The sequence below is a fragment of the Lissotriton helveticus genome, chromosome 1_1 (genome assembly GCF_964261635.1).
Source record: "Lissotriton helveticus chromosome 1_1, aLisHel1.1, whole genome shotgun sequence".
NCBI classification, from domain to species: Eukaryota; Metazoa; Chordata; class Amphibia; order Caudata; family Salamandridae; genus Lissotriton; species Lissotriton helveticus.
Genome location: NC_136057.1, coordinates 218,375,069 through 218,402,231, shown reverse-complemented (window position 1 = coordinate 218,402,231; position 27,163 = coordinate 218,375,069). Strand labels below are relative to the sequence as shown.

Below are 27,163 nucleotides of genomic sequence, written 5' to 3'. Positions count from 1 at the left end.
AATACACAGAGTGTAGGTCAGTGTACGTCCACATTTGTTTAGCTGATTTTAAGACAGAGTATAGCAGAGCCTGGATAGCTCAGTCGGTAGAGCATCAGACTTTTAATCTGAGGGTCCAGGGTTCAAGTCCCTGTTCAGGCGGTTGCTTCCTTTAAAGAAAAATTACTCTAATTGGATGCTCTTTTTGAGTTCCCCTGCATGACGAATAAGATATTCCATTACTAAAATTGCAAAAACGTCTTTCATGGAGTTGTGAAATGCACATCTGCCTCATATATCATGTGCCATTTGACTAAACTTAAGTCGTACGTAGACTTACCTAAGGTATCATGTAACTTGAGACGGTGAATATAATTTCCCCAATTCAATATTCAAAATAAATCCATGGTTATAGTATCAAATGAACTTTATAAAGCTGATCAACATTATTTCATTTCAGAATATCTCTGCACCTAATCAGAGCGTATTGGCTCTGTGGCGCAATGGATAGCGCATTGGACTTCTAGGTGAATGTAAAAAAGATATTCAAAGGTTGTGGGTTCGAATCTCACCAGAGTCAGTTTTATCCCTATTTACTTCATAACTGTTTAAAAGAGTAATAAACAGTGCATGCATGCTTCTGCTTCACCAAAAAGGGCAGTGAAAGGAAGTCTATTTTAAATAGATACTATTCAAATTACGCAATCTTTGCAGAAGAGGAAATTGGCAGCTGTACTTATGAAAATGTAATTTACTCAGAAGTAAGATTTTGGGCCCTTCCTTAATTTTACAATGTCAATAAAAACATATGACTTCTAAGTCAGCAAAAAAAATGAGATAGTAGCAATTTCAGGACTTACAATAAGGTTAAATTTACTGAAGAGATTTCAAATGCTTGAAGTACCAATTCATTATTATATTCCGCGTATTCAGTACTTAATACCGGCAACCATCTTAAGAAACGTAGTGATAGTTGGGACACTTCCAAATGTTGATAAGGTCATTTTGTGGAGCGGCCTCTCCGAGCCTGGATAGCTCAGTCGGGAGAGCATCAGTCTTTTAATCTGAGGGCCCAGGGTTCAAGTCCCTGTTCAGGCGGCTTGGTTAAAGAAAAGGTATATCAATTGCATACTCTTTTCAGGATCCAATGAATGGGGAGTCCTATTCGAGATGTTTCAAAAAAGTCTTAATCAAGTCATTACATACCCATCTGTCTTCTACATTCTTTGACAAGGGTTAAGAAGACTTACCCAAACTGTATCATGTAGTTTGTTGATTATCTTTTACCCAATTCAATGTTCAAAATGTAAGGTAGTGTCCGATTAACTTGATAAAGTTGGTCAACAGCTGATAGGTCATCTTTTTATTTGTGAATCTCTGATCACCGTGTTGAATCAGGTCGGATCTCTAGTGCAATGGATAGCGGCTTGGAGTCCTAGACGAATGTAGCAAAAGCATTCAAAGGCTTTGTGTTCAAACACCAGCTGGGTCAATTTTATCCCTCCTCTTATTTTATAACTAATTGAAACAGTAACAAGCAATGCCTGCGTCTGCATCACCAGAAACATTTACCAAAATGGCAGTGAAAGAAAGTCTACTTAAACAGAGACTGTTTGCTTTGAAAACATTGCATAATCTATGCCCAAGAGGAAGTTCCCAAAGAAACTGCTGAAAATGTATGTAATTTAGTAGGTAGTAATAGTATTTGGCACTTTATTGATTTCACAAGGTCATTTTAGACACATGATTTCTAAGTCAGCCGAAAATGAGATAGTACAAATTTCAGGATTTAAAATGGATTACGTGTGCTGCTGAAATTTCAAATGCTTAACACCTTCAATGCTACAGGAGATTTTCCTCCTGTGCTGAATGATCTGTAAATCCATTGTTCATGACGAGCTCAGCTCGTCATAAGCACACGACAAGTGTACTGCACGACGAGCTGAGCTCGTCATGAGCATGGAAGGGGTTAAAACATCAATTTGTTATTAAACTCTACAAATTTGATTGCTAATATATGTAACCATATTAATACACAGAGTGTAGGTCAGTGTACGTCCACATTTGTTTAGCTGATTTTAAGACAGAGTATAGCAGAGCCTGGATAGCTCAGTCGGTAGAGCATCAGACTTTTAATCTGAGGGTCCAGGGTTCAAGTCCCTGTTCAGGCGGTTGCTTCCTTTAAAGAAAAATTACTCTAATTGGATGCTCTTTTTGTGTTCCCCTGCATGACGAATAAGATATTCCATTACTAAAATTGCAAAAACGTCTTTCATGGAGTTGTGAAATGCACATCTGCCTCATATATCATGTGCCATTTGACTAAACTTAAGTCGTACGTAGACTTACCTAAGGTATCATGTAACTTGAGACGGTGAATATAATTTCCCCAATTCAATATTCAAAATAAATCCATGGTTATAGTATCAAATGAACTTTATAAAGCTGATCAACATTATTTCATTTCAGAATATCTCTGCACCTAATCAGAGCGTATTGGCTCTGTGGCGCAATGGATAGCGCATTGGACTTCTAGGTGAATGTAAAAAAGATATTCAAAGGTTGTGGTTTCGAATCCCACCAGAGTCAGTTTTATCCCTATTTACTTCATAACTGTTTAAAAGAGTAATAAACAGTGCATGCATGCTTCTGCTTCACCAAAAAGGGCAGTGAAAGGAAGTCTATTTTAAATAGATACTATTCAAATTACGCAATCTTTGCAGAAGAGGAAATTGGCAGCTGTACTTATGAAAATGTAATTTACTCAGAAGTAAGATTTTGGGCCCTTCCTTAATTTTACAATGTCAATAAAAACATATGACTTCTAAGTCAGCAAAAAAAATGAGATAGTAGCAATTTCAGGACTTACAATAAGGTTAAATTTACTGAAGAGATTTCAAATGCTTGAAGTACCAATTCATTATTATATTCCGCGTATTCAGTACTTAATACCGGCAACCATCTTAAGAAACGTAGTGATAGTTGGGACACTTCCAAATGTTGATAAGGTCATTTTGTGGAGCGGCCTCTCCGAGCCTGGATAGCTCAGTCGGGAGAGCATCAGTCTTTTAATCTGAGGGCCCAGGGTTCAAGTCCCTGTTCAGGCGGCTTGGTTAAAGAAAAGGTATATCAATTGCATACTCTTTTCAGGATTCAATGAATGGGGAGTCCTATTCGAGATGTTTCAAAAAAGTCTTAATCAAGTCATTACATACCCATCTGTCTTCTACATTCTTTGACAAGGGTTAAGAAGACTTACCCAAACTGTATCATGTAGTTTGTTGATTATCTTTTACCCAATTCAATGTTCAAAATGTAAGGTAGTGTCCGATTAACTTGATAAAGTTGGTCAACAGCTGATAGGTCATCTTTTTATTTGTGAATCTCTGATCACCGTGTTGAATCAGGTCGGATCTCTAGTGCAATGGATAGCGGCTTGGAGTCCTAGACGAATGTAGCAAAAGCATTCAAAGGCTTTGTGTTCAAACACCAGCTGGGTCAATTTTATCCCTCCTCTTATTTTATAACTAATTGAAACAGTAACAAGCAATGCCTGCGTCTGCATCACCAGAAACATTTACCAAAATGGCAGTGAAAGAAAGTCTACTTAAACAGAGACTGTTTGCTTTGAAAACATTGCATAATCTATGCCCAAGAGGAAGTTCCCAAAGAAACTGCTGAAAATGTATGTAATTTAGTAGGTAGTAATAGTATTTGGCACTTTATTGATTTCACAAGGTCATTTTAGACACATGATTTCTAAGTCAGCCGAAAATGAGATAGTACAAATTTCAGGATTTAAAATGGATTACGTGTGCTGCTGAAATTTCAAATGCTTAACACCTTCAATGCTACAGGAGATTTTCCTCCTGTGCTGAATGATCTGTAAATCCATTGTTCATGACGAGCTCAGCTCGTCATAAGCACACGACAAGTGTACTGCACGACGAGCTGAGCTCGTCATGAGCATGGAAGGGGTTAAAACATCAATTTGTTATTAAACTCTACAAATTTGATTGCTAATATATGTAACCATATTAATACACAGAGTGTAGGTCAGTGTACGTCCACATTTGTTTAGCTGATTTTAAGACAGAGTATAGCAGAGCCTGGATAGCTCAGTCGGTAGAGCATCAGACTTTTAATCTGAGGGTCCAGGGTTCAAGTCCCTGTTCAGGCGGTTGCTTCCTTTAAAGAAAAATTACTCTAATTGGATGCTCTTTTTGAGTTCCCCTGCATGACGAATAAGATATTCCATTACTAAAATTGCAAAAACGTCTTTCATGGAGTTGTGAAATGCACATCTGCCTCATATATCATGTGCCATTTGACTAAACTTAAGTCGTACGTAGACTTACCTAAGGTATCATGTAACTTGAGACGGTGAATATAATTTCCCCAATTCAATATTCAAAATAAATCCATGGTTATAGTATCAAATGAACTTTATAAAGCTGATCAACATTATTTCATTTCAGAATATCTCTGCACCTAATCAGAGCGTATTGGCTCTGTGGCGCAATGGATAGCGCATTGGACTTCTAGGTGAATGTAAAAAAGATATTCAAAGGTTGTGGGTTCGAATCTCACCAGAGTCAGTTTTATCCCTATTTACTTCATAACTGTTTAAAAGAGTAATAAACAGTGCATGCATGCTTCTGCTTCACCAAAAAGGGCAGTGAAAGGAAGTCTATTTTAAATAGATACTATTCAAATTACGCAATCTTTGCAGAAGAGGAAATTGGCAGCTGTACTTATGAAAATGTAATTTACTCAGAAGTAAGATTTTGGGCCCTTCCTTAATTTTACAATGTCAATAAAAACATATGACTTCTAAGTCAGCAAAAAAAATGAGATAGTAGCAATTTCAGGACTTACAATAAGGTTAAATTTACTGAAGAGATTTCAAATGCTTGAAGTACCAATTCATTATTATATTCCGCGTATTCAGTACTTAATACCGGCAACCATCTTAAGAAACGTAGTGATAGTTGGGACACTTCCAAATGTTGATAAGGTCATTTTGTGGAGCGGCCTCTCCGAGCCTGGATAGCTCAGTCGGGAGAGCATCAGTCTTTTAATCTGAGGGCCCAGGGTTCAAGTCCCTGTTCAGGCGGCTTGGTTAAAGAAAAGGTATATCAATTGCATACTCTTTTCAGGATCCAATGAATGGGGAGTCCTATTCGAGATGTTTCAAAAAAGTCTTAATCAAGTCATTACATACCCATCTGTCTTCTACATTCTTTGACAAGGGTTAAGAAGACTTACCCAAACTGTATCATGTAGTTTGTTGATTATCTTTTACCCAATTCAATGTTCAAAATGTAAGGTAGTGTCCGATTAACTTGATAAAGTTGGTCAACAGCTGATAGGTCATCTTTTTATTTGTGAATCTCTGATCACCGTGTTGAATCAGGTCGGATCTCTAGTGCAATGGATAGCGGCTTGGAGTCCTAGACGAATGTAGCAAAAGCATTCAAAGGCTTTGTGTTCAAACACCAGCTGGGTCAATTTTATCCCTCCTCTTATTTTATAACTAATTGAAACAGTAACAAGCAATGCCTGCGTCTGCATCACCAGAAACATTTACCAAAATGGCAGTGAAAGAAAGTCTACTTAAACAGAGACTGTTTGCTTTGAAAACATTGCATAATCTATGCCCAAGAGGAAGTTCCCAAAGAAACTGCTGAAAATGTATGTAATTTAGTAGGTAGTAATAGTATTTGGCACTTTATTGATTTCACAAGGTCATTTTAGACACATGATTTCTAAGTCAGCCGAAAATGAGATAGTACAAATTTCAGGATTTAAAATGGATTACGTGTGCTGCTGAAATTTCAAATGCTTAACACCTTCAATGCTACAGGAGATTTTCCTCCTGTGCTGAATGATCTGTAAATCCATTGTTCATGACGAGCTCAGCTCGTCATAAGCACACGACAAGTGTACTGCACGACGAGCTGAGCTCGTCATGAGCATGGAAGGGGTTAAAACATCAATTTGTTATTAAACTCTACAAATTTGATTGCTAATATATGTAACCATATTAATACACAGAGTGTAGGTCAGTGTACGTCCACATTTGTTTAGCTGATTTTAAGACAGAGTATAGCAGAGCCTGGATAGCTCAGTCGGTAGAGCATCAGACTTTTAATCTGAGGGTCCAGGGTTCAAGTCCCTGTTCAGGCGGTTGCTTCCTTTAAAGAAAAATTACTCTAATTGGATGCTCTTTTTGTGTTCCCCTGCATGACGAATAAGATATTCCATTACTAAAATTGCAAAAACGTCTTTCATGGAGTTGTGAAATGCACATCTGCCTCATATATCATGTGCCATTTGACTAAACTTAAGTCGTACGTAGACTTACCTAAGGTATCATGTAACTTGAGACGGTGAATATAATTTCCCCAATTCAATATTCAAAATAAATCCATGGTTATAGTATCAAATGAACTTTATAAAGCTGATCAACATTATTTCATTTCAGAATATCTCTGCACCTAATCAGAGCGTATTGGCTCTGTGGCGCAATGGATAGCGCATTGGACTTCTAGGTGAATGTAAAAAAGATATTCAAAGGTTGTGGTTTCGAATCCCACCAGAGTCAGTTTTATCCCTATTTACTTCATAACTGTTTAAAAGAGTAATAAACAGTGCATGCATGCTTCTGCTTCACCAAAAAGGGCAGTGAAAGGAAGTCTATTTTAAATAGATACTATTCAAATTACGCAATCTTTGCAGAAGAGGAAATTGGCAGCTGTACTTATGAAAATGTAATTTACTCAGAAGTAAGATTTTGGGCCCTTCCTTAATTTTACAATGTCAATAAAAACATATGACTTCTAAGTCAGCAAAAAAAATGAGATAGTAGCAATTTCAGGACTTACAATAAGGTTAAATTTACTGAAGAGATTTCAAATGCTTGAAGTACCAATTCATTATTATATTCCGCGTATTCAGTACTTAATACCGGCAACCATCTTAAGAAACGTAGTGATAGTTGGGACACTTCCAAATGTTGATAAGGTCATTTTGTGGAGCGGCCTCTCCGAGCCTGGATAGCTCAGTCGGGAGAGCATCAGTCTTTTAATCTGAGGGCCCAGGGTTCAAGTCCCTGTTCAGGCGGCTTGGTTAAAGAAAAGGTATATCAATTGCATACTCTTTTCAGGATTCAATGAATGGGGAGTCCTATTCGAGATGTTTCAAAAAAGTCTTAATCAAGTCATTACATACCCATCTGTCTTCTACATTCTTTGACAAGGGTTAAGAAGACTTACCCAAACTGTATCATGTAGTTTGTTGATTATCTTTTACCCAATTCAATGTTCAAAATGTAAGGTAGTGTCCGATTAACTTGATAAAGTTGGTCAACAGCTGATAGGTCATCTTTTTATTTGTGAATCTCTGATCACCGTGTTGAATCAGGTCGGATCTCTAGTGCAATGGATAGCGGCTTGGAGTCCTAGACGAATGTAGCAAAAGCATTCAAAGGCTTTGTGTTCAAACACCAGCTGGGTCAATTTTATCCCTCCTCTTATTTTATAACTAATTGAAACAGTAACAAGCAATGCCTGCGTCTGCATCACCAGAAACATTTACCAAAATGGCAGTGAAAGAAAGTCTACTTAAACAGAGACTGTTTGCTTTGAAAACATTGCATAATCTATGCCCAAGAGGAAGTTCCCAAAGAAACTGCTGAAAATGTATGTAATTTAGTAGGTAGTAATAGTATTTGGCACTTTATTGATTTCACAAGGTCATTTTAGACACATGATTTCTAAGTCAGCCGAAAATGAGATAGTACAAATTTCAGGATTTAAAATGGATTACGTGTGCTGCTGAAATTTCAAATGCTTAACACCTTCAATGCTACAGGAGATTTTCCTCCTGTGCTGAATGATCTGTAAATCCATTGTTCATGACGAGCTCAGCTCGTCATAAGCACACGACAAGTGTACTGCACGACGAGCTGAGCTCGTCATGAGCATGGAAGGGGTTAAAACATCAATTTGTTATTAAACTCTACAAATTTGATTGCTAATATATGTAACCATATTAATACACAGAGTGTAGGTCAGTGTACGTCCACATTTGTTTAGCTGATTTTAAGACAGAGTATAGCAGAGCCTGGATAGCTCAGTCGGTAGAGCATCAGACTTTTAATCTGAGGGTCCAGGGTTCAAGTCCCTGTTCAGGCGGTTGCTTCCTTTAAAGAAAAATTACTCTAATTGGATGCTCTTTTTGAGTTCCCCTGCATGACGAATAAGATATTCCATTACTAAAATTGCAAAAACGTCTTTCATGGAGTTGTGAAATGCACATCTGCCTCATATATCATGTGCCATTTGACTAAACTTAAGTCGTACGTAGACTTACCTAAGGTATCATGTAACTTGAGACGGTGAATATAATTTCCCCAATTCAATATTCAAAATAAATCCATGGTTATAGTATCAAATGAACTTTATAAAGCTGATCAACATTATTTCATTTCAGAATATCTCTGCACCTAATCAGAGCGTATTGGCTCTGTGGCGCAATGGATAGCGCATTGGACTTCTAGGTGAATGTAAAAAAGATATTCAAAGGTTGTGGGTTCGAATCTCACCAGAGTCAGTTTTATCCCTATTTACTTCATAACTGTTTAAAAGAGTAATAAACAGTGCATGCATGCTTCTGCTTCACCAAAAAGGGCAGTGAAAGGAAGTCTATTTTAAATAGATACTATTCAAATTACGCAATCTTTGCAGAAGAGGAAATTGGCAGCTGTACTTATGAAAATGTAATTTACTCAGAAGTAAGATTTTGGGCCCTTCCTTAATTTTACAATGTCAATAAAAACATATGACTTCTAAGTCAGCAAAAAAAATGAGATAGTAGCAATTTCAGGACTTACAATAAGGTTAAATTTACTGAAGAGATTTCAAATGCTTGAAGTACCAATTCATTATTATATTCCGCGTATTCAGTACTTAATACCGGCAACCATCTTAAGAAACGTAGTGATAGTTGGGACACTTCCAAATGTTGATAAGGTCATTTTGTGGAGCGGCCTCTCCGAGCCTGGATAGCTCAGTCGGGAGAGCATCAGTCTTTTAATCTGAGGGCCCAGGGTTCAAGTCCCTGTTCAGGCGGCTTGGTTAAAGAAAAGGTATATCAATTGCATACTCTTTTCAGGATCCAATGAATGGGGAGTCCTATTCGAGATGTTTCAAAAAAGTCTTAATCAAGTCATTACATACCCATCTGTCTTCTACATTCTTTGACAAGGGTTAAGAAGACTTACCCAAACTGTATCATGTAGTTTGTTGATTATCTTTTACCCAATTCAATGTTCAAAATGTAAGGTAGTGTCCGATTAACTTGATAAAGTTGGTCAACAGCTGATAGGTCATCTTTTTATTTGTGAATCTCTGATCACCGTGTTGAATCAGGTCGGATCTCTAGTGCAATGGATAGCGGCTTGGAGTCCTAGACGAATGTAGCAAAAGCATTCAAAGGCTTTGTGTTCAAACACCAGCTGGGTCAATTTTATCCCTCCTCTTATTTTATAACTAATTGAAACAGTAACAAGCAATGCCTGCGTCTGCATCACCAGAAACATTTACCAAAATGGCAGTGAAAGAAAGTCTACTTAAACAGAGACTGTTTGCTTTGAAAACATTGCATAATCTATGCCCAAGAGGAAGTTCCCAAAGAAACTGCTGAAAATGTATGTAATTTAGTAGGTAGTAATAGTATTTGGCACTTTATTGATTTCACAAGGTCATTTTAGACACATGATTTCTAAGTCAGCCGAAAATGAGATAGTACAAATTTCAGGATTTAAAATGGATTACGTGTGCTGCTGAAATTTCAAATGCTTAACACCTTCAATGCTACAGGAGATTTTCCTCCTGTGCTGAATGATCTGTAAATCCATTGTTCATGACGAGCTCAGCTCGTCATAAGCACACGACAAGTGTACTGCACGACGAGCTGAGCTCGTCATGAGCATGGAAGGGGTTAAAACATCAATTTGTTATTAAACTCTACAAATTTGATTGCTAATATATGTAACCATATTAATACACAGAGTGTAGGTCAGTGTACGTCCACATTTGTTTAGCTGATTTTAAGACAGAGTATAGCAGAGCCTGGATAGCTCAGTCGGTAGAGCATCAGACTTTTAATCTGAGGGTCCAGGGTTCAAGTCCCTGTTCAGGCGGTTGCTTCCTTTAAAGAAAAATTACTCTAATTGGATGCTCTTTTTGAGTTCCCCTGCATGACGAATAAGATATTCCATTACTAAAATTGCAAAAACGTCTTTCATGGAGTTGTGAAATGCACATCTGCCTCATATATCATGTGCCATTTGACTAAACTTAAGTCGTACGTAGACTTACCTAAGGTATCATGTAACTTGAGACGGTGAATATAATTTCCCCAATTCAATATTCAAAATAAATCCATGGTTATAGTATCAAATGAACTTTATAAAGCTGATCAACATTATTTCATTTCAGAATATCTCTGCACCTAATCAGAGCGTATTGGCTCTGTGGCGCAATGGATAGCGCATTGGACTTCTAGGTGAATGTAAAAAAGATATTCAAAGGTTGTGGGTTCGAATCTCACCAGAGTCAGTTTTATCCCTATTTACTTCATAACTGTTTAAAAGAGTAATAAACAGTGCATGCATGCTTCTGCTTCACCAAAAAGGGCAGTGAAAGGAAGTCTATTTTAAATAGATACTATTCAAATTACGCAATCTTTGCAGAAGAGGAAATTGGCAGCTGTACTTATGAAAATGTAATTTACTCAGAAGTAAGATTTTGGGCCCTTCCTTAATTTTACAATGTCAATAAAAACATATGACTTCTAAGTCAGCAAAAAAAATGAGATAGTAGCAATTTCAGGACTTACAATAAGGTTAAATTTACTGAAGAGATTTCAAATGCTTGAAGTACCAATTCATTATTATATTCCGCGTATTCAGTACTTAATACCGGCAACCATCTTAAGAAACGTAGTGATAGTTGGGACACTTCCAAATGTTGATAAGGTCATTTTGTGGAGCGGCCTCTCCGAGCCTGGATAGCTCAGTCGGGAGAGCATCAGTCTTTTAATCTGAGGGCCCAGGGTTCAAGTCCCTGTTCAGGCGGCTTGGTTAAAGAAAAGGTATATCAATTGCATACTCTTTTCAGGATCCAATGAATGGGGAGTCCTATTCGAGATGTTTCAAAAAAGTCTTAATCAAGTCATTACATACCCATCTGTCTTCTACATTCTTTGACAAGGGTTAAGAAGACTTACCCAAACTGTATCATGTAGTTTGTTGATTATCTTTTACCCAATTCAATGTTCAAAATGTAAGGTAGTGTCCGATTAACTTGATAAAGTTGGTCAACAGCTGATAGGTCATCTTTTTATTTGTGAATCTCTGATCACCGTGTTGAATCAGGTCGGATCTCTAGTGCAATGGATAGCGGCTTGGAGTCCTAGACGAATGTAGCAAAAGCATTCAAAGGCTTTGTGTTCAAACACCAGCTGGGTCAATTTTATCCCTCCTCTTATTTTATAACTAATTGAAACAGTAACAAGCAATGCCTGCGTCTGCATCACCAGAAACATTTACCAAAATGGCAGTGAAAGAAAGTCTACTTAAACAGAGACTGTTTGCTTTGAAAACATTGCATAATCTATGCCCAAGAGGAAGTTCCCAAAGAAACTGCTGAAAATGTATGTAATTTAGTAGGTAGTAATAGTATTTGGCACTTTATTGATTTCACAAGGTCATTTTAGACACATGATTTCTAAGTCAGCCGAAAATGAGATAGTACAAATTTCAGGATTTAAAATGGATTACGTGTGCTGCTGAAATTTCAAATGCTTAACACCTTCAATGCTACAGGAGATTTTCCTCCTGTGCTGAATGATCTGTAAATCCATTGTTCATGACGAGCTCAGCTCGTCATAAGCACACGACAAGTGTACTGCACGACGAGCTGAGCTCGTCATGAGCATGGAAGGGGTTAAAACATCAATTTGTTATTAAACTCTACAAATTTGATTGCTAATATATGTAACCATATTAATACACAGAGTGTAGGTCAGTGTACGTCCACATTTGTTTAGCTGATTTTAAGACAGAGTATAGCAGAGCCTGGATAGCTCAGTCGGTAGAGCATCAGACTTTTAATCTGAGGGTCCAGGGTTCAAGTCCCTGTTCAGGCGGTTGCTTCCTTTAAAGAAAAATTACTCTAATTGGATGCTCTTTTTGTGTTCCCCTGCATGACGAATAAGATATTCCATTACTAAAATTGCAAAAACGTCTTTCATGGAGTTGTGAAATGCACATCTGCCTCATATATCATGTGCCATTTGACTAAACTTAAGTCGTACGTAGACTTACCTAAGGTATCATGTAACTTGAGACGGTGAATATAATTTCCCCAATTCAATATTCAAAATAAATCCATGGTTATAGTATCAAATGAACTTTATAAAGCTGATCAACATTATTTCATTTCAGAATATCTCTGCACCTAATCAGAGCGTATTGGCTCTGTGGCGCAATGGATAGCGCATTGGACTTCTAGGTGAATGTAAAAAAGATATTCAAAGGTTGTGGGTTCGAATCTCACCAGAGTCAGTTTTATCCCTATTTACTTCATAACTGTTTAAAAGAGTAATAAACAGTGCATGCATGCTTCTGCTTCACCAAAAAGGGCAGTGAAAGGAAGTCTATTTTAAATAGATACTATTCAAATTACGCAATCTTTGCAGAAGAGGAAATTGGCAGCTGTACTTATGAAAATGTAATTTACTCAGAAGTAAGATTTTGGGCCCTTCCTTAATTTTACAATGTCAATAAAAACATATGACTTCTAAGTCAGCAAAAAAAATGAGATAGTAGCAATTTCAGGACTTACAATAAGGTTAAATTTACTGAAGAGATTTCAAATGCTTGAAGTACCAATTCATTATTATATTCCGCGTATTCAGTACTTAATACCGGCAACCATCTTAAGAAACGTAGTGATAGTTGGGACACTTCCAAATGTTGATAAGGTCATTTTGTGGAGCGTCCTCTCCGAGCCTGGATAGCTCAGTTGGGAGAGCATCAGTCTTTTAATCTGAGGGCCCAGGGTTCAAGTCCCTGTTCAGGCGGCTTGGTTAAAGAAAAGGTATATCAATTGCATACTCTTTTCAGGATCCAATGAATGGGGAGTCCTATTCGAGATGTTTCAAAAAAGTCTTAATCAAGTCATTACATACCCATCTGTCTTCTACATTCTTTGACAAGGGTTAAGAAGACTTACCCAAACTGTATCATGTAGTTTGTTGATTATCTTTTACCCAATTCAATGTTCAAAATGTAAGGTAGTGTCCGATTAACTTGATAAAGTTGGTCAACAGCTGATAGGTCATCTTTTTATTTGTGAATCTCTGATCACCGTGTTGAATCAGGTCGGATCTCTAGTGCAATGGATAGCGGCTTGGAGTCCTAGACGAATGTAGCAAAAGCATTCAAAGGCTTTGTGTTCAAACACCAGCTGGGTCAATTTTATCCCTCCTCTTATTTTATAACTAATTGAAACAGTAACAAGCAATGCCTGGGTCTGCATCACCAGAAACATTTACCAAAATGGCAGTGAAAGAAAGTCTACTTAAACAGAGACTGTTTGCTTTGAAAACATTGCATAATCTATGCCCAAGAGGAAGTTCCCAAAGAAACTGCTGAAAATGTATGTAATTTAGTAGGTAGTAATAGTATTTGGCACTTTATTGATTTCACAAGGTCATTTTAGACACATGATTTCTAAGTCAGCCGAAAATGAGATAGTACAAATTTCAGGATTTAAAATGGATTACGTGTGCTGCTGAAATTTCAAATGCTTAACACCTTCAATGCTACAGGAGATTTTCCTCCTGTGCTGAATGATCTGTAAATCCATTGTTCATGACGAGCTCAGCTCGTCATAAGCACACGACAAGTGTACTGCACGACGAGCTGAGCTCGTCATGAGCATGGAAGGGGTTAAAACATCAATTTGTTATTAAACTCTACAAATTTGATTGCTAATATATGTAACCATATTAATACACAGAGTGTAGGTCAGTGTACGTCCACATTTGTTTAGCTGATTTTAAGACAGAGTATAGCAGAGCCTGGATAGCTCAGTCGGTAGAGCATCAGACTTTTAATCTGAGGGTCCAGGGTTCAAGTCCCTGTTCAGGCGGTTGCTTCCTTTAAAGAAAAATTACTCTAATTGGATGCTCTTTTTGAGTTCCCCTGCATGACGAATAAGATATTCCATTACTAAAATTGCAAAAACGTCTTTCATGGAGTTGTGAAATGCACATCTGCCTCATATATCATGTGCCATTTGACTAAACTTAAGTCGTACGTAGACTTACCTAAGGTATCATGTAACTTGAGACGGTGAATATAATTTCCCCAATTCAATATTCAAAATAAATCCATGGTTATAGTATCAAATGAACTTTATAAAGCTGATCAACATTATTTCATTTCAGAATATCTCTGCACCTAATCAGAGCGTATTGGCTCTGTGGCGCAATGGATAGCGCATTGGACTTCTAGGTGAATGTAAAAAAGATATTCAAAGGTTGTGGGTTCGAATCTCACCAGAGTCAGTTTTATCCCTATTTACTTCATAACTGTTTAAAAGAGTAATAAACAGTGCATGCATGCTTCTGCTTCACCAAAAAGGGCAGTGAAAGGAAGTCTATTTTAAATAGATACTATTCAAATTACGCAATCTTTGCAGAAGAGGAAATTGGCAGCTGTACTTATGAAAATGTAATTTACTCAGAAGTAAGATTTTGGGCCCTTCCTTAATTTTACAATGTCAATAAAAACATATGACTTCTAAGTCAGCAAAAAAAATGAGATAGTAGCAATTTCAGGACTTACAATAAGGTTAAATTTACTGAAGAGATTTCAAATGCTTGAAGTACCAATTCATTATTATATTCCGCGTATTCAGAACTTAATACCGGCAACCATCTTAAGAAACGTAGTGATAGTTGGGACACTTCCAAATGTTGATAAGGTCATTTTGTGGAGCGGCCTCTCCGAGCCTGGATAGCTCAGTCGGGAGAGCATCAGTCTTTTAATCTGAGGGCCCGGGGTTCAAGTCCCTGTTCAGGCGGCTTGGTTAAAGAAAAGGTATATCAATTGCATACTCTTTTCAGGATCCAATGAATGGGGAGTCCTATTCGAGATGTTTCAAAAAAGTCTTAATCAAGTCATTACATACCCATCTGTCTTCTACATTCTTTGACAAGGGTTAAGAAGACTTACCCAAACTGTATCATGTAGTTTGTTGATTATCTTTTACCCAATTCAATGTTCAAAATGTAAGGTAGTGTCCGATTAACTTGATAAAGTTGGTCAACAGCTGATAGGTCATCTTTTTATTTGTGAATCTCTGATCACCGTGTTGAATCAGGTCGGATCTCTAGTGCAATGGATAGCGGCTTGGAGTCCTAGACGAATGTAGCAAAAGCATTCAAAGGCTTTGTGTTCAAACACCAGCTGGGTCAATTTTATCCCTCCTCTTATTTTATAACTAATTGAAACAGTAACAAGCAATGCCTGCGTCTGCATCACCAGAAACATTTACCAAAATGGCAGTGAAAGAAAGTCTACTTAAACAGAGACTGTTTGCTTTGAAAACATTGCATAATCTATGCCCAAGAGGAAGTTCCCAAAGAAACTGCTGAAAATGTATGTAATTTAGTAGGTAGTAATAGTATTTGGCACTTTATTGATTTCACAAGGTCATTTTAGACACATGATTTCTAAGTCAGCCGAAAATGAGATAGTACAAATTTCAGGATTTAAAATGGATTACGTGTGCTGCTGAAATTTCAAATGCTTAACACCTTCAATGCTACAGGAGATTTTCCTCCTGTGCTGAATGATCTGTAAATCCATTGTTCATGACGAGCTCAGCTCGTCATAAGCACACGACAAGTGTACTGCACGACGAGCTGAGCTCGTCATGAGCATGGAAGGGGTTAAAACATCAATTTGTTATTAAACTCTACAAATTTGATTGCTAATATATGTAACCATATTAATACACAGAGTGTAGGTCAGTGTACGTCCACATTTGTTTAGCTGATTTTAAGACAGAGTATAGCAGAGCCTGGATAGCTGAGTCGGTAGAGCATCAGACTTTTAATCTGAGGGTCCAGGGTTCAAGTCCCTGTTCAGGCGGTTGCTTCCTTTAAAGAAAAATTACTCTAATTGGATGCTCTTTTTGTGTTCCCCTGCATGACGAATAAGATATTCCATTACTAAAATTGCAAAAACGTCTTTCATGGAGTTGTGAAATGCACATCTGCCTCATATATCATGTGCCATTTGACTAAACTTAAGTCGTACGTAGACTTACCTAAGGTATCATGTAACTTGAGACGGTGAATATAATTTCCCCAATTCAATATTCAAAATAAATCCATGGTTATAGTATCAAATGAACTTTATAAAGCTGATCAACATTATTTCATTTCAGAATATCTCTGCACCTAATCAGAGCGTATTGGCTCTGTGGCGCAATGGATAGCGCATTGGACTTCTAGGTGAATGTAAAAAAGATATTCAAAGGTTGTGGTTTCGAATCCCACCAGAGTCAGTTTTATCCCTATTTACTTCATAACTGTTTAAAAGAGTAATAAACAGTGCAAGCATGCTTCTGCTTCACCAAAAAGGGCAGTGAAAGGAAGTCTATTTTAAATAGATACTATTCAAATTACGCAATCTTTGCAGAAGAGGAAATTGGCAGCTGTACTTATGAAAATGTAATTTACTCAGAAGTAAGATTTTGGGCCCTTCCTTAATTTTACAATGTCAATAAAAACATATGACTTCTAAGTCAGCAAAAAAAATGAGATAGTAGCAATTTCAGGACTTACAATAAGGTTAAATTTACTGAAGAGATTTCAAATGCTTGAAGTACCAATTCATTATTATATTCCACGTATTCAGTACTTAATACCGGCAACCATCTTAAGAAACGTAGTGATAGTTGGGACACTTCCAAATGTTGATAAGGTCATTTTGTGGAGCGGCCTCTCCGAGCCTGGATAGCTCAGTCGGGAGAGCATCAGTCTTTTAATCTGAGGGCCCAGGGTTCAAGTCCCTGTTCAGGCGGCTTGGTTAAAGAAAAGGTATATCAATTGCATACTCTTTTCAGGATCCAATGAATGGGGAGTCCTATTCGAGATGTTTCAAAAAAGTCTTAATCAAGTCATTACATACCCATCTGTCTTCTACATTCTTTGACAAGGGTTAAGAAGACTTACCCAAACTGTATAATGTAGTTTGTTGATTATCTTTTACCCAATTCAATGTTCAAAATGTAAGGTAGTGTCCGATTAACTTGATAAAGTTGGTCAACAGCTGATAGGTCATCTTTTTATTTGTGAATCTCTGATCACCGTGTTGAATCAGGTCGGATCTCTAGTGCAATGGATAGCGGCTTGGAGTCCTAGACGAATGTAGCAAAAGCATTCAAAGGCTTTGTGTTCAAACACCAGCTGGGTCAATTTTATCCCTCCTCTTATTTTATAACTAATTGAAACAGTAACAAGCAATGCCTGGGTCTGCATCACCAGAAACATTTACCAAAATGGCAGTGAAAGAAAGTCTACTTAAACAGAGACTGTTTGCTTTGAAAACATTGCATAATCTATGCCCAAGAGGAAGTTCCCAAAGAAACTGCTGAAAATGTATGTAATTTAGTAGGTAGTAATAGTATTTGGCACTTTATTGATTTCACAAGGTCATTTTAGACACATGATTTCTAAGTCAGCCGAAAATGAGATAGTACAAATTTCAGGATTTAAAATGGATTACGTGTGCTGCTGAAATTTCAAATGCTTAACACCTTCAATGCTACAGGAGATTTTCCTCCTGTGCTGAATGATCTGTAAATCCATTGTTCATGACGAGCTCAGCTCGTCATAAGCACACGACAAGTGTACTGCACGACGAGCTGAGCTCGTCATGAGCATGGAAGGGGTTAAAACATCAATTTGTTATTAAACTCTACAAATTTGATTGCTAATATATGTAACCATATTAATACACAGAGTGTAGGTCAGTGTACGTCCACATTTGTTTAGCTGATTTTAAGACAGAGTATAGCAGAGCCTGGATAGCTCAGTCGGTAGAGCATCAGACTTTTAATCTGAGGGTCCAGGGTTTAAGTCCCTGTTCAGGCGGTTGCTTCCTTTAAAGAAAAATTACTCTAATTGGATGCTCTTTTTGAGTTCCCCTGCATGACGAATAAGATATTCCATTACTAAAATTGCAAAAACGTCTTTCATGGAGTTGTGAAATGCACATCTGCCTCATATATCATGTGCCATTTGACTAAACTTAAGTCGTACGTAGACTTACCTAAGGTATCATGTAACTTGAGACGGTGAATATAATTTCCCCAATTCAATATTCAAAATAAATCCATGGTTATAGTATCAAATGAACTTTATAAAGCTGATCAACATTATTTCATTTCAGAATATCTCTGCACCTAATCAGAGCGTATTGGCTCTGTGGCGCAATGGATAGCGCATTGGACTTCTAGGTGAATGTAAAAAAGATATTCAAAGGTTGTGGTTTCGAATCCCACCAGAGTCAGTTTTATCCCTATTTACTTCATAACTGTTTAAAAGAGTAATAAACAGTGCATGCATGCTTCTGCTTCACCAAAAAGGGCAGTGAAAGGAAGTCTATTTTAAATAGATACTATTCAAATTACGCAATCTTTGCAGAAGAGGAAATTGGCAGCTGTACTTATGAAAATGTAATTTACTCAGAAGTAAGATTTTGGGCCCTTCCTTAATTTTACAATGTCAATAAAAACATATGACTTCTAAGTCAGCAAAAAAAATGAGATAGTAGCAATTTCAGGACTTACAATAAGGTTAAATTTACTGAAGAGATTTCAAATGCTTGAAGTACCAATTCATTATTATATTCCGCGTATTCAGTACTTAATACCGGCAACCATCTTAAGAAACGTAGTGATAGTTGGGACACTTCCAAATGTTGATAAGGTCATTTTGTGGAGCGGCCTCTCCGAGCCTGGATAGCTCAGTCGGGAGAGCATCAGTCTTTTAATCTGAGGGCCCAGGGTTCAAGTCCCTGTTCAGGCGGCTTGGTTAAAGAAAAGGTATATCAATTGCATACTCTTTTCAGGATCCAATGAATGGGGAGTCCTATTCGAGATGTTTCAAAAAAGTCTTAATCAAGTCATTACATACCCATCTGTCTTCTACATTCTTTGACAAGGGTTAAGAAGACTTACCCAAACTGTATCATGTAGTTTGTTGATTATCTTTTACCCAATTCAATGTTCAAAATGTAAGGTAGTGTCCGATTAACTTGATAAAGTTGGTCAACAGCTGATAGGTCATCTTTTTATTTGTGAATCTCTGATCACCGTGTTGAATCAGGTCGGATCTCTAGTGCAATGGATAGCGGCTTGGAGTCCTAGACGAATGTAGCAAAAGCATTCAAAGGCTTTGTGTTCAAACACCAGCTGGGTCAATTTTATCCCTCCTCTTATTTTATAACTAATTGAAACAGTAACAAGCAATGCCTGCGTCTGCATCACCAGAAACATTTACCAAAATGGCAGTGAAAGAAAGTCTACTTAAACAGAGACTGTTTGCTTTGAAAACATTGCATAATCTATGCCCAAGAGGAAGTTCCCAAAGAAACTGCTGAAAATGTATGTAATTTAGTAGGTAGTAATAGTATTTGGCACTTTATTGATTTCACAAGGTCATTTTAGACACATGATTTCTAAGTCGGCCGAAAATGAGATAGTACAAATTTCAGGATTTAAAATGGATTACTTGTGCTGCTGAAATTTCAAATGCTTAACACCTTCAATGCTACAGGAGATTTTCCTCCTGTGCTGAATGATCTGTAAATCCATTGTTCATGACGAGCTCAGCTCGTCATAAGCACACGACAAGTGTACTGCACGACGAGCTGAGCTCGTCATGAGCATGGAAGGGGTTAAAACATCAATTTGTTATTAAACTCTACAAATTTGATTGCTAATATATGTAACCATATTAATACACAGAGTGTAGGTCAGTGTACGTCCACATTTGTTTAGCTGATTTTAAGACAGAGTATAGCAGAGCCGGGATAGCTCAGTCGGTAGAGCATCAGACTTGTAATCTGAGGGTCCACGGTTCAAGTCCCTGTTCAGGCGGTTGCTTCCTTTAAAGAAAAATTACTCTAATTGGATGCTCTTTTTGTGTTCCCCTGCATGACGAATAAGATATTCCATTACTAAAATTGCAAAAACGTCTTTCATGGAGTTGTGAAATGCACATCTGCCTCATATATCATGTGCCATTTGACTAAACTTAAGTCGTACGTAGACTTACCTAAGGTATCATGTAACTTGAGACGGTGAATATAATTTCCCCAATTCAATATTCAAAATAAATCCATGGTTATAGTATCAAATGAACTTTATAAAGCTGATCAACATTATTTCATTTCAGAATATCTCTGCACCTAATCAGAGCGTATTGGCTCTGTGGCGCAATGGATAGCGCATTGCACTTCTAGGTGAATGTAAAAAAGATATTCAAAGGTTGTGGGTTCGAATCCCACCAGAGTCAGTTTTATCCCTATTTACTTCATAACTGTTTAAAAGAGTAATAAACAGTGCATGCATGCTTCTGCTTCACCAAAAAGGGCAGTGAAAGGAAGTCTATTTTAAATAGATACTATTCAAATTACGCAATCTTTGCAGAAGAGGAAATTGGCAGCTGTACTTATGAAAATGTAATTTACTCAGAAGTAAGATTTTGGTCCCTTCCTTAATTTTACAATGTCAATAAAAACATATGACTTCTAAGTCAGCAAAAAAAATGAGATAGTAGCAATTTCAGGACTTACAATAAGGTTAAATTTACTGAAGAGATTTCAAATGCTTGAAGTACCAATTCATTATTATATTCCGCGTATTCAGTACTTAATACCGGCAACCATCTTAAGAAACGTAGTGATAGTTGGGACACTTCCAAATGTTGATAAGGTCATTTTGTGGAGCGGCCTCTCCGAGCCTGGATAGCTCAGTCGGGAGAGCATCAGTCTTTTAATCTGAGGGCCCAGGGTTCAAGTCCCTGTTCAGGCGGCTTGGTTAAAGAAAAGGTATATCAATTGCATACTCTTTTCAGGATCCAATGAATGGGGAGTCCTATTCGAGATGTTTCAAAAAAGTCTTAATCAAGTCATTACATACCCATCTGTCTTCTACATTCTTTGACAAGGGTTAAGAAGACTTACCCAAACTGTATCATGTAGTTTGTTGATTATCTTTTACCCAATTCAATGTTCAAAATGTAAGGTAGTGTCCGATTAACTTGATAAAGTTGGTCAACAGCTGATAGGTCATCTTTTTATTTGTGAATCTCTGATCACCGTGTTGAATCAGGTCGGATCTCTAGTGCAATGGATAGCGGCTTGGAGTCCTAGACGAATGTAGCAAAAGCATTCAAAGGCTTTGTGTTCAAACACCAGCTGGGTCAATTTTATCCCTCCTCTTATTTTATAACTAATTGAAACAGTAACAAGCAATGCCTGGGTCTGCATCACCAGAAACATTTACCAAAATGGCAGTGAAAGAAAGTCTACTTAAACAGAGACTGTTTGCTTTGAAAACATTGCATAATCTATGCCCAAGAGGAAGTTCCCAAAGAAACTGCTGAAAATGTATGTAATTTAGTAGGTAGTAATAGTATTTGGCACTTTATTGATTTCACAAGGTCATTTTAGACACATGATTTCTAAGTCAGCCGAAAATGAGATAGTACAAATTTCAGGATTTAAAATGGATTACGTGTGCTGCTGAAATTTCAAATGCTTAACACCTTCAATGCTACAGGAGATTTTCCTCCTGTGCTGAATGATCTGTAAATCCATTGTTCATGACGAGCTCAGCTCGTCATAAGCACACGACAAGTGTACTGCACGACGAGCTGAGCTCGTCATGAGCATGGAAGGGGTTAAAACATCAATTTGTTATTAAACTCTACAAATTTGATTGCTAATATATGTAACCATATTAATACACAGAGTGTAGGTCAGTGTACGTCCACATTTGTTTAGCTGATTTTAAGACAGAGTATAGCAGAGCCTGGATAGCTCAGTCGGTAGAGCATCAGACTTTTAATCTGAGGGTCCAGGGTTCAAGTCCCTGTTCAGGCGGTTGCTTCCTTTAAAGAAAAATTACTCTAATTGGATGCTCTTTTTGAGTTCCCCTGCATGACGAATAAGATATTCCATTACTAAAATTGCAAAAACGTCTTTCATGGAGTTGTGAAATGCACATCTGCCTCATATATCATGTGCCATTTGACTAAACTTAAGTCGTACGTAGACTTACCTAAGGTATCATGTAACTTGAGACGGTGAATATAATTTCCCCGATTCAATATTCAAAATAAATCCATGGTTATAGTATCAAATGAACTTTATAAAGCTGATCAACATTATTTCATTTCAGAATATCTCTGCACCTAATCAGAGCGTATTGGCTCTGTGGCGCAATGGATAGCGCATTGGACTTCTAGGTGAATGTAAAAAAGATATTCAAAGGTTGTGGTTTCGAATCCCACCAGAGTCAGTTTTATCCCTATTTACTTCATAACTGTTTAAAAGAGTAATAAACAGTGCATGCATGCTTCTGCTTCACCAAAAAGGGCAGTGAAAGGAAGTCTATTTTAAATAGATACTATTCAAATTACGCAATCTTTGCAGAAGAGGAAATTGGCAGCTGTACTTATGAAAATGTAATTTACTCAGAAGTAAGATTTTGGGCCCTTCCTTAATTTTACAATGTCAATAAAAACATATGACTTCTAAGTCAGCAAAAAAAATGAGATAGTAGCAATTTCAGGACTTACAATAAGGTTAAATTTACTGAAGAGATTTCAAATGCTTGAAGTACCAATTCATTATTATATTCCGCGTATTCAGTACTTAATACCGGCAACCATCTTAAGAAACGTAGTGATAGTTGGGACACTTCCAAATGTTGATAAGGTCATTTTGTGGAGCGGCCTCTCCGAGCCTGGATAGCTCAGTCGGGAGAGCATCAGTCTTTTAATCTGAGGGCCCAGGGTTCAAGTCCCTGTTCAGGCGGCTTGGTTAAAGAAAAGGTATATCAATTGCATACTCTTTTCAGGATCCAATGAATGGGGAGTCCTATTCGAGATGTTTCAAAAAAGTCTTAATCAAGTCATTACATACCCATCTGTCTTCTACATTCTTTGACAAGGGTTAAGAAGACTTACCCAAACTGTATCATGTAGTTTGTTGATTATCTTTTACCCAATTCAATGTTCAAAATGTAAGGTAGTGTCCGATTAACTTGATAAAGTTGGTCAACAGCTGATAGGTCATCTTTTTATTTGTGAATCTCTGATCACCGTGTTGAATCAGGTCGGATCTCTAGTGCAATGGATAGCGGCTTGGAGTCCTAGACGAATGTAGCAAAAGCATTCAAAGGCTTTGTGTTCAAACACCAGCTGGGTCAATTTTATCCCTCCTCTTATTTTATAACTAATTGAAACAGTAACAAGCAATGCCTGGGTCTGCATCACCAGAAACATTTACCAAAATGGCAGTGAAAGAAAGTCTACTTAAACAGAGACTGTTTGCTTTGAAAACATTGCATAATCTATGCCCAAGAGGAAGTTCCCAAAGAAACTGCTGAAAATGTATGTAATTTAGTAGGTAGTAATAGTATTTGGCACTTTATTGATTTCACAAGGTCATTTTAGACACATGATTTCTAAGTCAGCCGAAAATGAGATAGTACAAATTTCAGGATTTAAAATGGATTACGTGTGCTGCTGAAATTTCAAATGCTTAACACCTTCAATGCTACAGGAGATTTTCCTCCTGTGCTGAATGATCTGTAAATCCATTGTTCATGACGAGCTCAGCTCGTCATAAGCACACGACAAGTGTACTGCACGACGAGCTGAGCTCGTCATGAGCATGGAAGGGGTTAAAACATCAATTTGTTATTAAACTCTACAAATTTGATTGCTAATATATGTAACCATATTAATACACAGAGTGTAGGTCAGTGTACGTCCACATTTGTTTAGCTGATTTTAAGACAGAGTATAGCAGAGCCTGGATAGCTCAGTCGGTAGAGCATCAGACTTTTAATCTGAGGGTCCAGGGTTCAAGTCCCTGTTCAGGCGGTTGCTTCCTTTAAAGAAAAATTACTCTAATTGGATGCTCTTTTTGAGTTCCCCTGCATGACGAATAAGATATTCCATTACTAAAATTGCAAAAACGTCTTTCATGGAGTTGTGAAATGCACATCTGCCTCATATATCATGTGCCATTTGACTAAACTTAAGTCGTACGTAGACTTACCTAAGGTATCATGTAACTTGAGACGGTGAATATAATTTCCCCAATTCAATATTCAAAATAAATCCATGGTTATAGTATCAAATGAACTTTATAAAGCTGATCAACATTATTTCATTTCAGAATATCTCTGCACCTAATCAGAGCGTATTGGCTCTGTGGCGCAATGGATAGCGCATTGGACTTCTAGGTGAATGTAAAAAAGATATTCAAAGGTTGTGGGTTCGAATCCCACCAGAGTCAGTTTTATCCCTATTTACTTCATAACTGTTTAAAAGAGTAATAAACAGTGCATGCATGCTTCTGCTTCACCAAAAAGGGCAGTGAAAGGAAGTCTATTTTAAATAGATACTATTCAAATTACGCAATCTTTGCAGAAGAGGAAATTGGCAGCTGTACTTATGAAAATGTAATTTACTCAGAAGTAAGATTTTGGGCCCTTCCTTAATTTTACAATGTCAATAAAAACATATGACTTCTAAGTCAGCAAAAAAAATGAGATAGTAGCAATTTCAGGACTTACAATAAGGTTAAATTTACTGAAGAGATTTCAAATGCTTGAAGTACCAATTCATTATTATATTCCGCGTATTCAGTACTTAATACCGGCAACCATCTTAAGAAACGTAGTGATAGTTGGGACACTTCCAAATGTTGATAAGGTCATTTTGTGGAGCGGCCTCTCCGAGCCTGGATAGCTCAGTCGGGAGAGCATCAGTCTTTTAATCTGAGGGCCCAGGGTTCAAGTCCCTGTTCAGGCGGCTTGGTTAAAGAAAAGGTATATCAATTGCATACTCTTTTCAGGATCCAATGAATGGGGAGTCCTATTCGAGATGTTTCAAAAAAGTCTTAATCAAGTCATTACATACCCATCTGTCTTCTACATTCTTTGACAAGGGTTAAGAAGACTTACCCAAACTGTATCATGTAGTTTGTTGATTATCTTTTACCCAATTCAATGTTCAAAATGTAAGGTAGTGTCCGATTAACTTGATAAAGTTGGTCAACAGCTGATAGGTCATCTTTTTATTTGTGAATCTCTGATCACCGTGTTGAATCAGGTCGGATCTCTAGTGCAATGGATAGCGGCTTGGAGTCCTAGACGAATGTAGCAAAAGCATTCAAAGGCTTTGTGTTCAAACACCAGCTGGGTCAATTTTATCCCTCCTCTTATTTTATAACTAATTGAAACAGTAACAAGCAATGCCTGCGTCTGCATCACCAGAAACATTTACCAAAATGGCAGTGAAAGAAAGTCTACTTAAACAGAGACTGTTTGCTTTGAAAACATTGCATAATCTATGCCCAAGAGGAAGTTCCCAAAGAAACTGCTGAAAATGTATGTAATTTAGTAGGTAGTAATAGTATTTGGCACTTTATTGATTTCACAAGGTCATTTTAGACACATGATTTCTAAGTCGGCCGAAAATGAGATAGTACAAATTTCAGGATTTAAAATGGATTACGTGTGCTGCTGAAATTTCAAATGCTTAACACATTCAATGCTACAGGAGATTTTCCTCCTGTGCTGAATGATCTGTAAATCCATTGTTCATGACGAGCTCAGCTCGTCATAAGCACACGACAAGTGTACTGCACGACGAGCTGAGCTCGTCATGAGCATGGAAGGGGTTAAAACATCAATTTGTTATTAAACTCTACAAATTTGATTGCTAATATATGTAACCATATTAATACACAGAGTGTAGGTCAGTGTACGTCCACATTTGTTTAGCTGATTTTAAGACAGAGTATAGCAGAGCCGGGATAGCTCAGTCGGTAGAGCATCAGACTTGTAATCTGAGGGTCCACGGTTCAAGTCCCTGTTCAGGCGGTTGCTTCCTTTAAAGAAAAATTACTCTAATTGGATGCTCTTTTTGTGTTCCCCTGCATGACGAATAAGATATTCCATTACTAAAATTGCAAAAACGTCTTTCATGGAGTTGTGAAATGCACATCTGCCTCATATATCATGTGCCATTTGACTAAACTTAAGTCGTACGTAGACTTACCTAAGGTATCATGTAACTTGAGACGGTGAATATAATTTCCCCAATTCAATATTCAAAATAAATCCATGGTTATAGTATCAAATGAACTTTATAAAGCTGATCAACATTATTTCATTTCAGAATATCTCTGCACCTAATCAGAGCGTATTGGCTCTGTGGCGCAATGGATAGCGCATTGGACTTCTAGGTGAATGTAAAAAAGATATTCAAAGGTTGTGGGTTCGAATCCCACCAGAGTCAGTTTTATCCCTATTTACTTCATAACTGTTTAAAAGAGTAATAAACAGTGCATGCATGCTTCTGCTTCACCAAAAAGGGCAGTGAAAGGAAGTCTATTTTAAATAGATACTATTCAAATTACGCAATCTTTGCAGAAGAGGAAATTGGCAGCTGTACTTATGAAAATGTAATTTACTCAGAAGTAAGATTTTGGTCCCTTCCTTAATTTTACAATGTCAATAAAAACATATGACTTCTAAGTCAGCAAAAAAAATGAGATAGTAGCAATTTCAGGACTTACAATAAGGTTAAATTTACTGAAGAGATTTCAAATGCTTGAAGTACCAATTCATTATTATATTCCGCGTATTCAGTACTTAATACCGGCAACCATCTTAAGAAACGTAGTGATAGTTGGGACACTTCCAAATGTTGATAAGGTCATTTTGTGGAGCGGCCTCTCCGAGCCTGGATAGCTCAGTCGGGAGAGCATCAGTCTTTTAATCTG

At 37.3% G+C, this 27,163-nt stretch overlaps 20 non-coding genes across 20 annotated transcripts; all 20 read left to right on the top strand.

The window, feature by feature from the left end:
- Positions 1-68: 68 nt before the first annotated feature.
- TRNAK-UUU (transfer RNA lysine (anticodon UUU)) lies at positions 69-141 on the top strand. Its single transcript has one exon. It is a non-coding gene; the product is annotated as a tRNA-Lys (tRNA).
- A 327-nt stretch (positions 142-468) lies between these two features.
- Positions 469-559, top strand: TRNAR-UCU (transfer RNA arginine (anticodon UCU)). The gene is given in 2 exon segments: positions 469-505; positions 524-559. It is a non-coding gene; the product is annotated as a tRNA-Arg (tRNA).
- Positions 560-2,077: 1,518 nt separating this feature from the next.
- Positions 2,078-2,150, top strand: TRNAK-UUU (transfer RNA lysine (anticodon UUU)). Its single transcript has one exon. It is a non-coding gene; the product is annotated as a tRNA-Lys (tRNA).
- A 1,936-nt stretch (positions 2,151-4,086) lies between these two features.
- On the top strand, positions 4,087-4,159 carry TRNAK-UUU (transfer RNA lysine (anticodon UUU)). The gene has a single exon. It is a non-coding gene; the product is annotated as a tRNA-Lys (tRNA).
- Positions 4,160-4,486: 327 nt separating this feature from the next.
- Positions 4,487-4,577, top strand: TRNAR-UCU (transfer RNA arginine (anticodon UCU)). The gene is given in 2 exon segments: positions 4,487-4,523; positions 4,542-4,577. It is a non-coding gene; the product is annotated as a tRNA-Arg (tRNA).
- Positions 4,578-6,095: 1,518 nt separating this feature from the next.
- On the top strand, positions 6,096-6,168 carry TRNAK-UUU (transfer RNA lysine (anticodon UUU)). Its single transcript has one exon. It is a non-coding gene; the product is annotated as a tRNA-Lys (tRNA).
- A 1,936-nt stretch (positions 6,169-8,104) lies between these two features.
- Positions 8,105-8,177, top strand: TRNAK-UUU (transfer RNA lysine (anticodon UUU)). The gene has a single exon. It is a non-coding gene; the product is annotated as a tRNA-Lys (tRNA).
- A 327-nt stretch (positions 8,178-8,504) lies between these two features.
- Positions 8,505-8,595, top strand: TRNAR-UCU (transfer RNA arginine (anticodon UCU)). Its single transcript is given in 2 exon segments — positions 8,505-8,541; positions 8,560-8,595. It is a non-coding gene; the product is annotated as a tRNA-Arg (tRNA).
- A 1,518-nt stretch (positions 8,596-10,113) lies between these two features.
- TRNAK-UUU (transfer RNA lysine (anticodon UUU)) lies at positions 10,114-10,186 on the top strand. Its single transcript has one exon. It is a non-coding gene; the product is annotated as a tRNA-Lys (tRNA).
- A 327-nt stretch (positions 10,187-10,513) lies between these two features.
- Positions 10,514-10,604, top strand: TRNAR-UCU (transfer RNA arginine (anticodon UCU)). The gene is given in 2 exon segments: positions 10,514-10,550; positions 10,569-10,604. It is a non-coding gene; the product is annotated as a tRNA-Arg (tRNA).
- A 1,518-nt stretch (positions 10,605-12,122) lies between these two features.
- TRNAK-UUU (transfer RNA lysine (anticodon UUU)) lies at positions 12,123-12,195 on the top strand. Its single transcript has one exon. It is a non-coding gene; the product is annotated as a tRNA-Lys (tRNA).
- Positions 12,196-12,522: 327 nt separating this feature from the next.
- Positions 12,523-12,613, top strand: TRNAR-UCU (transfer RNA arginine (anticodon UCU)). Its single transcript is given in 2 exon segments — positions 12,523-12,559; positions 12,578-12,613. It is a non-coding gene; the product is annotated as a tRNA-Arg (tRNA).
- A 1,518-nt stretch (positions 12,614-14,131) lies between these two features.
- On the top strand, positions 14,132-14,204 carry TRNAK-UUU (transfer RNA lysine (anticodon UUU)). Its single transcript has one exon. It is a non-coding gene; the product is annotated as a tRNA-Lys (tRNA).
- A 327-nt stretch (positions 14,205-14,531) lies between these two features.
- On the top strand, positions 14,532-14,622 carry TRNAR-UCU (transfer RNA arginine (anticodon UCU)). Its single transcript is given in 2 exon segments — positions 14,532-14,568; positions 14,587-14,622. It is a non-coding gene; the product is annotated as a tRNA-Arg (tRNA).
- A 5,536-nt stretch (positions 14,623-20,158) lies between these two features.
- Positions 20,159-20,231, top strand: TRNAT-UGU (transfer RNA threonine (anticodon UGU)). The gene has a single exon. It is a non-coding gene; the product is annotated as a tRNA-Thr (tRNA).
- Positions 20,232-22,167: 1,936 nt separating this feature from the next.
- TRNAK-UUU (transfer RNA lysine (anticodon UUU)) lies at positions 22,168-22,240 on the top strand. Its single transcript has one exon. It is a non-coding gene; the product is annotated as a tRNA-Lys (tRNA).
- Positions 22,241-24,176: 1,936 nt separating this feature from the next.
- TRNAK-UUU (transfer RNA lysine (anticodon UUU)) lies at positions 24,177-24,249 on the top strand. Its single transcript has one exon. It is a non-coding gene; the product is annotated as a tRNA-Lys (tRNA).
- Positions 24,250-24,576: 327 nt separating this feature from the next.
- TRNAR-UCU (transfer RNA arginine (anticodon UCU)) lies at positions 24,577-24,667 on the top strand. Its single transcript is given in 2 exon segments — positions 24,577-24,613; positions 24,632-24,667. It is a non-coding gene; the product is annotated as a tRNA-Arg (tRNA).
- A 1,518-nt stretch (positions 24,668-26,185) lies between these two features.
- On the top strand, positions 26,186-26,258 carry TRNAT-UGU (transfer RNA threonine (anticodon UGU)). The gene has a single exon. It is a non-coding gene; the product is annotated as a tRNA-Thr (tRNA).
- A 327-nt stretch (positions 26,259-26,585) lies between these two features.
- On the top strand, positions 26,586-26,676 carry TRNAR-UCU (transfer RNA arginine (anticodon UCU)). Its single transcript is given in 2 exon segments — positions 26,586-26,622; positions 26,641-26,676. It is a non-coding gene; the product is annotated as a tRNA-Arg (tRNA).
- Positions 26,677-27,163: the final 487 nt, after the last annotated feature.